Here is a 10,197-nt window from a genome sequence, read left to right as displayed (position 1 = left end):
CTGCTCAGGAGAGAAAATAGGTAGAGAGGACACCAAAACATAGAAATCTGTAATTGATGCTTGCATTATTTTGCTTATTTCATTATAATGATTCTAAACAGGCTTATGCAAAACATTATGTACCTTTTTATTTTAAATGTGCAGCTTGTATGCACTTGGGTTGTGTGGCCATTGGGGTTTCCATATTTATGCAGCCTGTTTTGACTCTCTTCATCGTCTTCATGAAGCAGTTGATATTCAAAGAGATTGGTCAGTTCCTCCTAGCCAGGGGCTGAGTTGGGACAGAGCCCAGTTTTTCTGATTCTCAGACTATGTTCTTTCCTCTTCATCGTAATGGCCCTACCCTAAAAAAAAAAAAAAAAAAAAAAAAAAAAAAAATTAGGAGATCTAGGCAAATACAGCATGTAGTACTTATTTCATGTTGTCCTCTGTGAAATCAGGCCAGGTGAAATCACCTGACTTAGGAAAACTCTCAGTGGCTCAGGTGGCAACTGTAGCCCCCTTTCCAAGTCAAGATGCCAAGTTCAGTAGGTTCCCAAACAGAACCCGAGTGGCATCCGTCCCAGGTCACAGAGTATTCCCTGACATAAATTAGGACCTGCTGGTTCTGATTATTTACACAGGCACCTGTGGTCCTATGAGTGCTCTTAAATTTCATGTCCTTAGAACAAGAACCTAGAAAGTGATTTAGGACACCATGTAAAGATATAGTAAATTAAGACAGTTCTGCAAGATTTACAGGGCTCCTCATTTTCTTCTCTTTGTCATTTGTGGAACGTGCCTGCTGCAACACTTTCTATCTCCACACGTGATGAACGGCAGGCCAGCCTCCTGAAATACGGCTGCGTGAAGTACACTGTGTCACATGCTGAGTGTTTCTGTATGCACTGGCTTATTTCCCTGAAGTGTCGAAAGGTAGAAAAACATTAATCATAAATCAAGTGATCATCATAAGCCTAAAAGAATAAGAGGAAATAATCAGTAGTTCTGTCAACTAAAATTATTACAAAAAGTGATGCTCTGAAGTCAGCACTATAATAGAGAAAATAAAGGTTTCCAGGAGTCACTGAAGCATAGTACCTCCTAGAATATCCCGCAAGGAGCCACTTGATGGTAAGGTCGGCTGCTCACGGCCTGGAAGAGTAAGCTGTCACCATCAATCTCTGCAGGTTAATGACTGTTTATAATGATCTTGGAAGAAACTGCAACTGCCAATTGAAGAAATAAAAATGTCACTTCATGACTGGCTGATAATCTGTAAGAGTCACAAAGAATGCTTCCTAAGTTAAAAACAAAATTGACACCAATGAATAATTGTATCTTTGGAGCTTTCAAATTGCTTATGGAGAATTATGGTGACTATCCACATACTCTTCCCTCCCCACACCAGACTTTAAGAAGGAGCTTCCCCTTCTTAAAGGTCTAACATTGAGTCAAGAGTTTGCAATGAGCCTTTCCCTCCGGTCCACCCCCTGGGTTGCAGCCAATTGGTGAAAGAGGAGTGGATACTGACACAGGGTGCAGACCAATTACCAACCCACAGCAACAGAGCCTCACAGATACAGCTGAAAACCAAACTCATCTCTTGCCTGAAAATCAGCTTCCCACTCACTCTCTCTCTCTCTCTGCCCTTCACTTAACCTCTAAAATCGAGGCTCCTACTTCAGATGACTTGAAGTCACTGCATTCATTACAACCCCACTGTGAATCTTGCAATACGCATTTTATTATAGTTGCTGGTGATGATGAAATATACGTGTGAAAGTCTTATCTAATTTTCTACAAAGTGAAATATGTCTCTCCCTATTTCACTTTCTTTCAAACACAGTTTCAGAGCACTGGTTTTGAGCTGCCATCCTGGATACAGGCGCTCTCTGGAGGTAGCCTTGTAAGAAGGCACTCAGGACTCTGCCTTAGCTGGTTTTGTCCTGCTCTCCAGGGTGCCCATTACAGCTCAGCAAAAATTGCCCAGAAGCACAGATGCAGCTCGCTCACGATATCATCGTGAGTTGGAGGAAACAGAAAGGTAAACAGGTAAGAAACACAGAGTGGTAAGTGCACCATGGCTGGTTCTGTGGGAAAACAGGAGGACTGGGCTGAGTCTCTGGAACTCAGAGAAGATGGATCTAAGTCAGGAGGTTTAGCAGCCCTGGGAAGGAGCCGGGTGGTGACCTCAGCTGGAAGAAGGAGCAGAAGCAGCGCCATATTGGAGCCAAGCATTGGATTATTGGAACCTCTGAAGGTCCCGCTCCCCTTCCTGAATACCTTCCTCAGACTTTGCCAGTGATAAGTTTTGATGATTTGCCTCATGATTTGCTTGTTCTCGAGATCTTTGATATTTCTATAGGGTGTCTTAAATCTCAGCACCACATCTTCCGGCTTCCACCACCCTGGTGAATCTGTTGAATTTTAATGAATGGAGATGAAAATTCACCCTGCTCCCAAAGGATTCCTTCCCTTCACACTTACGTCCCCCATGTCCATCTCTGATTTCCCAAAGCTTTTCTGCTTCCTTCAACCTCCATCTAACCAGACTCCAGACAGTGGTGAAGACACTGAATGTCTTCTTCCTTGTGGTCAAAAATGTCCCATTCATTCTTGGCACATTTAGGGTTCAGTGCCCCTAAAGGGAGAAACAGACTCCTCTAATCTCCTTCCCAGGATTCTACAGGAACACGTAAAATGAAAGGATTTGAAGGGTTCTGCCGAATGGTGAATAATGCATTAGACAAAAAAACGCCTAGTCCTTCTTCCCGTCCACGTGGTACTCCTAGTCTGGCTATGGTAAAGCCCAGTGGAAGGGGATTTAGGTTAGTCTGTGATTTAAGATGTGACGATAGAATTGTCAAGCTGAGCTTCCCTCTGCTCCCTAATCTGAAATCCCGTTATCTACTACACCTTCCAGTCCCCAGCGGGTCCTGAACTTTAATTGGCATTTGGCCTTTTTTAGTGTTCCCTTTTTAATGAAATCTCAGTACTTGTTTGTATTTATCTGCGAAGACCAACTGTATACCTGGATATCTCAAGGATTTATAGAGCCCCCTACCAACTACTCAAATACCCTGCTCTGGTTTGAACCTGGAATGTCCACCAAAGGCCCAGGTGCTGAAGGCTTGGTCCCCAGCCCGTGATGCTCTTGGGAGGTGGTAGATTCTTTAGGAGGTGGGTTCTCATGGGGGGAGGCTGGGTCATTGGGGATATTGGGTCCTCAGCTTTCTCGTGTGTCTCCCTTAGTTTCCTGTCCAACATGAGGTGAAACAAACTCATCCATCATGTACTCCTGCCATGATCTGCTGTAACACCACAAGCCACAGCCACAGGGCCAAGTGACCATGGATTGAAAGCTCTGAAACCATGAGATGGAATGAACCTCTCCTTCTTTTAAGTTGTCTGTCTCAGATATTTGTCACAGTATTGGGAAGCTGACCAACTTATACCTTAGATGCCACATGAGAGACATCAATTTCCCAGGAGACTCCACTTTAATTCTTCATATGGATGATCTCCTCCTGCAATAGTTACGACAACTCCCTTCTGGACACTGAGAACCTCCTCCAGGCATTTACAAAAAGGGCCACAGAGTGGCCAGAGACAAAGTTCAACGGTATTTTCTGTGTGTCTCATTTCTACATCATGATATTTCAGCTGTAGGAAAAGACTGTATCTCCAGACTGAGGCTCTGCCATGCAGTATTTTCTCTGAAACAAAAACAAAAACAAAAACAAAACAAAAAACCAACTGGAAGGTCTGGATCATGCCCTGTCCAAGGATGCTTTTCAAAGTCTCAAGAGCTCTCTGTTTTCATCTCCCAACCCTGAACTGTCCAATTACACCCTGGCTTTTTCCTGGTTTGTAGATGAGCAAGAAGTCATGTCCTTGGTGTTTTATTTCAGAAGCATTCTGGACCCCAGAGACCTGCGGGGTACTCTGGTTGGACCCTGGACCCAGTAGCTAAGGCATAGCCCCCCTGCCCAGGAATAGTACCCATGACTATCAAACACATCCAGGTTACCCATGATTTAGTGTTAGGCCACCCACTTGAAGTACATGATCCCCATGCTGGGTAGAGGCTTTTAGTTAATGAAAGCACACAGCACTTCTCTGGTTCTTGACTCACCTCCTGTGAAACATTACTATTCACTTCCCTCTCACATCACCATCCATTGCTGCCCAAATCTGATCCCTGCTCCCTTTGTCCAGGAAGGGACCCTGTACTCACAACTGTGTCATCAAAACTAGATCATGTCCCCCCTTCCTAGGTTAGATGTCAGAAACCTTCTTACCAAGGTTGACCTTAGGCAGCACTAACTCCAAAGGGAAGCTGAGGTCTCCCCAGATAGATATGCCATCAGGGCTCCAAAACAGCTTCTTACAGACCAAATGGTGTCCAGCCTCAGAGACTGAACTAATTGCTCTCACTATTAGAAGGGCAGGGAGAATGAAGGTCAACATCTGCAGTGGTTAATGCTATGCCTTTGGGATAGTCCATGGTTTTTAAGTTATGGAGACAGGACTCATGACAGTAGCTGGTATCCCGTCAAAAGTGAACCTCAAGTGACAGAACTTCTAGAAGCATTGATACTAACCGAGTTGGTTGCTATAAATAAAACTGAGGAACATCGTATTAAAAAAAATCAATAAGGCTCAGGGAAATAACATTGGCTTATAAATATTCTAGGCTATCATCCTCTTCCTTAGTCATCTGAAAAATCCAGGAAATCTCTAAGTCTTGTGACTATACATCTGAGGTCCACTTCAGGTAGTTAAACTTGTGGTGGGATGGTTAACCTTTCTTTGATAGGGATAGTTTCTTTAGTATACCTTAAAAATACTGAAGGAAATCTGCAGCCCCCAAAGGACAGCTTCAGACTTAGAAAGAACTGGATGGGAAAATGCTGGATATTTAATCGACTCAATGGATCTTGGAAACACCCAGAGGGCTACCTAAGTCTATCACCCAAGTCATGGTGTACAATACACAACCCAACTTGCCACAGGAAGGACAAAATGCATGTGTTCTGTGTAAAACACAAGATATATCAGGCAAAAAATGGCTTGGGATTTTTGTGTTTTATTTGGACCAAGAAGTTTCTAATTGTCTTCTCTGCCAAAAACATAACCTTGGTCTTACAGACCAAGATGGGTTAGATTCTTCAGAAAAATAGACCTGGTCCAATTACCGAAAGCATGAGCCTTCTGGTAATGACCAATACATACTCACTCTAGTCTTCATGCCCAGCTATATCAGTGGCTAAGAGTCTCCTAGCTTGAATCTTCCCTTCTTGGTTGTCCCCTCTGTCTCCAGTGATAGAGGGAGACAATGTGGTCTCTGGCAAAATTATACATAAAATAAGAAAGGAACAGATCATCAAAGACTTCACTGCTTTGACTTACCCTCACTCACCCAGTTCTGTAGAAAGGGCCAACAACATCTTCAGAGACCACCTGGCTAAACTGTCTGAGAAAAGGACCTTACCATGCCTACGGCATTAGCCATCACCCTATATGACCCTTAGATCCTACCTCCGCAGCAAAATATGCAAAGGACTAATGAAGTACACACAGTCCAACATCAACAAGCCAAGGCTGCCTTTCTCCTGGGACTCTCAGATCAGCCATCATCCGATTCATAAGGAAGTGGTTGGCATTTGGGAAATACCACCATTAGAATATCACCATGCACAAAAGTCAAAATGGATCAAGGAGCTAGGAATCAGACCAGAGACTCTGCATCTAATAGAAGATAAAGTTGATCATAATCTTCATCACGTGGGGCAGGCCCCAAATTCCTTAATAAGACACCTATAGCACAAGAGTTAAAACCAAGAATCGACAAATGGGATGAATTCAAACTAAAAAGTTTTTTCTCAGCAAGAGAAATAATATGTGAGGTGAATAGGGAGCCTACATCCTGGGAACAAAGTTTTACCCCTCAAACATCAGATAGAGAAAAAAAAAACATTAGATAGAGCTCTAATCTCTAGAGTACACAAAGAACTCAAAAAGTTAAACAACAAAAAAGCAAATAACCCAATCAACAAATGGGCCAAGGACTTAAACAGAAACTTCTCAGAAGAGGACATACAATCAATTAACAAATACATGAAAAAATGCTCACCATCTCTAACAATCAGAGAAATGCAAATTAAAACCACTCTAAGATACCATCTCACTCCAATAAGAATGGCAGCCATTACAAAGTCAAACAACAATAAGTGCTCGATGTGGGGATGAGGGGGGTGTGGGGGTGTGGGGGGAAAGCTACACTCATACATTGCTGGTGGGACTGCAAATTGGTGCAGCCAATTTGAAAAGCAGTATGGAGATTCCTGGGAAAGCTGGGAATGGAACCACCATTTGACCCTGCTATTCCCCTTCTCGGACTATACCCAAAAGACCTAAGAAGAGCATACTACAGGGAAACAGCCACATCAATGTTTATAGCAGCACAATTCACAATAGCTAGAATGTGGAACCAACCTAGATGCCCTTCAATAGATGAATGGATTAAAAAATGTGGCATTTATACACAATGGAATATTACTCAGCACTAACAAATAATAAAATCATGCATTTGCAGGGAAATGGATGGCATTAGAGCAGATTATGCTAAGTGAAGTTAGCCAATCCCTAAAAAACAAATGCCGAAATGTCTTCTCTGATATAAGGGGGGTGACTCAAAATGGGATAGGGAGGAAGAGCATGAGAAGAAGATTACCACTAAATAGGGAAGAGAGGTGGGAGGGAAAAAGAGGGAGAAGGGGAGTTGCACGGAAGATGGAAGGAGAACCTCATTGTTATACAGAATATGTATATAATGTGATGAGAAAAAGAAAAAAAAAGTGTGTCACATTAGATTGGATAGAGAGAAAGGATGGGAGAGGAGGGGAGGAGTAGGGGGGATAGGAAGGGCAGCAGAATAGAATAGACAACATGATTGATGTGTGTACATTCCACGTATGTATTATATATCAAAATGCATTCTACTGTCATGTATGACTAAAAAAAAATAAAAATTAAAAAAAATAAAAAATAAAATAAATGAGGAAAAAAAGAATACTGATCTTAAACCCAGATAGAAGGGGTGTGTACTGTTTTACTCCTTGTTTGCACTGCTGTGAAATGTCAGGGTGTTCGACCCTGGACTCACACTCTCAGTTAAAAAACACAAGACCTATTCATATGGGAAGAGCTCTCCAACCAGAGACCTTACCCTGGGGCCCCCAAAGCAGATGACAGCTGGGGGCAGCTGTCCACCAAGACCTATGGAACCCGTTGGGGGACGTGAGGGGAAATTCAGGCTCTTCCTGAGACCATGAAACAAGACCTACCTAGGTTCTCCTTCTCCCCTGCGTTCTCTCTCTACTCCTGTATCCCTTACAAGGCCCCATCTCCATCCACACACTTCCTTACTACAGACATGTCCCATTCCCACCCACAACAACATCGCCAGGATTCCTCTCTGTTCTGTCCTTGTCTTTCCCCGTACTCCGTTTTCCTGTTGTGACCATAATTTCCTCATTCTGTTACTTAGCCTCTCAAACAGCCAATGACATTCACCAGAATCGTTGTTGGGTCTGTGGCTGTGTTCACCAGCTTTGTCACTATAATAAAATATCAGAGACCATCAACTCAGGAAGAGAAAAGGTTGATCGTAACACACAACTTGGGATGTCTGAGTTCAGGATTTGTTGGCCCCATTGTTTTGGGCCTGAGGCGAGGCAGGAACATGTGACTAAGCAAACCCACTTAGGTCACCACCCAGGGAGCAAGAGAGACAAAGAGGATGGGACTGTGGCCCCATAATCCCCTTCAAGGGTACCATCCCCCAAAGACCTAAGGACCTCTCCCTAGGCTCCACCTAAAGATTCTGTCACCTCCCAATTCTGCCACAATGGGGACCAACACATGGGCCTTTGGGGGCCATTCAACAGCCAGATTATAGTCTCTGTGCTTCCTGGCTGTCATGAACCGAGTGGCTGTCCTCCACCTTGCCCTCCTGCCATGATGCTCAGCCTCATCTCAGGCACAGAGAGATGGAGGTGGTCAGCCATAGACTGAGCCTTTTAAACCATTTTCCAGAAAAACAAGTTCTCTGGACTTTCTCCAACTGACCTCCTTCTAATAGTTTAAGCAGACAGCTGCCACTGTACATTACAAAACTTTACTAGGATTTTTCAAAAATATTTCCTAAAAAGTTGCCATGAGAACTCCTGTTTAATTTTTTCTTTCCTTTTTTTTTTTTTTTTTTTTGTGGTACTGGGGATTGAACCCAGGGGCACTCCACCACTGAACTACATCTCCAGCCCTTTTTTACTTTGAGACACGTCTTTCTAATTTGATGAGGTTGTCCTCAAACTTGCAATCCTCCAGCCTCAGCCTCCTGAGTAGCTAGGACTACAGGCATGTTTCACCACACCCAGAAACCCCATATTAATTTTTGACACTGTCTCAGGAATTTGGTTTTCAGCTTCATAGGTTCTAACATATGGGTTAAATGTTGATAATCAATTTGTATGAAATATTTTTTCTTTAATGTTCATCTTTTCTTTTAATTGTAAAATCTATTATATTATTTCATTAACCTACTTACCTTGTTCTTGTGAAACTTGGTGGGCTGCATCTAATTTAGCAATATGAAATCCAACTGCCACTAATCCACTGGGTGACCTTCGTTAAATTACTTTACTTCTCTGGCTTTCAATTCTTCATGTATAAAGAGGGTAGGTTGACTATATAATTCCCAACATTCCTTCTCTCTCTAAATTTCTAGAAACATAAATTAATGTTATCTGAAATGACAGAATTTTATCTGGAGTTGTTTTTCTTATTTACATTTCTTCAACTGGAATATAGTTTTATTCTGTATTTTTTCACTTGTTGAGATGCATTTTACATGGTCTCTCAAATACCATAACATGTTTATAATGCATGCACAGCAACTACAAATGAAAAAATAGTTTACAAGATTGTTGTGTCTCTAGTTTTGAACATTACATCTTGATTGCTTCTATTCGGGATATTTATATCACAGAGATATGGTTATATTGGACACTACTGATTTCGGGGTCAGACTCAATTTTAGTGAGAACTTGTTTATCCTTCCATCATGGTCCCATGAAATTTTTGCCTCTATTACTGTGTGGGTGTCAGAGTTGTGTGTATGTCTGACTTCCATCCCAGTTTAGAACCCCCCAGAGGATAAGAATGGCCTCTTATTCATCTTTGGAGCATGCCTTAAAAGCCCTTGGGACTGGTAAGGCCCGACATAGGCTCTTTAACCTAAGAACTATGATGTTTTATTAGAGATCCATCTAATAGGTATAGTCACCCTGAGGGACACAGTAAATGCCCCATGTCCCAATGGCAAGAAGAAATCTAGTTTCATGAAACAGGAACTCTTTGTAAGGATCAGACTCTCTTTAGAGATATTTTTTCCTTCAACAGCCCTGCAATGCCAATAGCATAGACAGTTCTTTGATCCAGAATCAATATTTTTTGGTGGACTGAAAGATCAGGCAAAGGAAATTACGGGTTAAATTGTGCCCCAATACCCAATTATTCAGGAGATGATGTTTCCGACCCTCCCTACAGTCACAGTTTTGGAGGCTCCAGTGTGGGACCAGTTGGCCCCATTGCTTTGGCCCTGTGGATCTGGTAGTCCAGAGCCCACTCCCCGGTAGCACTTCAAGCCTCTGTGATCACCACTAGAGGCATTAACCGACACTATTATGCTCTGTAAGGGACAGTATTTTATACATGGTCACCAAATATGCGAAGCGCTTCCAACCCATTGAGCTCACTACTCTTTCGTGGTTTATGGTGTCCTTTAAATGGATTATGGTGTCCTTTAAACCCGTGAAAGATGTCCCAAAGGAAAATGGGAAACAGAGAGCTCTCACGATCTCTGAAACTCATGAAGGAACCATTGTTGGATTATAAACAGCGGAAATAGGCCAAATTCCCAGGCGCCCTCATTCTTGCTCTTCTTCCCTTTACCCTCAAGTTGGCCAACGCTGTGCTTGAAGACGGGATTACAAATGGTAGTAGGAACATAGAGTTAGGAAAGTCCAGCTCAGATGTGGGAGAAATTGTTATTTCATTTACCCACAAGGTATCAACTTCACAGAAAAGCTGGAGACTACCTCCTGGCTTCTGGACAGGGTGTCTCTGTGCTGGCAGGTCCCCAGTGTTGCA

The 10,197-nt window shown here is 42.7% G+C and overlaps 1 long non-coding RNA gene across 1 annotated transcript; it reads right to left on the bottom strand.

Annotated features, from left to right (window-relative positions):
• Positions 1 to 714: 714 nt before the first annotated feature.
• Positions 715 to 9,984, bottom strand: LOC308631434. Its single transcript, XR_014018198.1, has 4 exons — positions 9,903 to 9,984; positions 8,594 to 8,769; positions 3,438 to 3,698; positions 715 to 1,208 (listed from the first exon to the last, which is right to left on the bottom strand). It is a non-coding gene; the product is annotated as an uncharacterized lncRNA (long non-coding RNA).
• Positions 9,985 to 10,197: the final 213 nt, after the last annotated feature.

Source organism: Spermophilus citellus (assembly GCF_964194105.1).
Source record: "Spermophilus citellus genome assembly, chromosome: 12".
Classification (NCBI taxonomy): Eukaryota; Metazoa; Chordata; class Mammalia; order Rodentia; family Sciuridae; genus Spermophilus; species Spermophilus citellus.
Note: the sequence above shows the minus strand (reverse complement) of the source record. Positions and strands in the feature narration are given on the sequence as shown.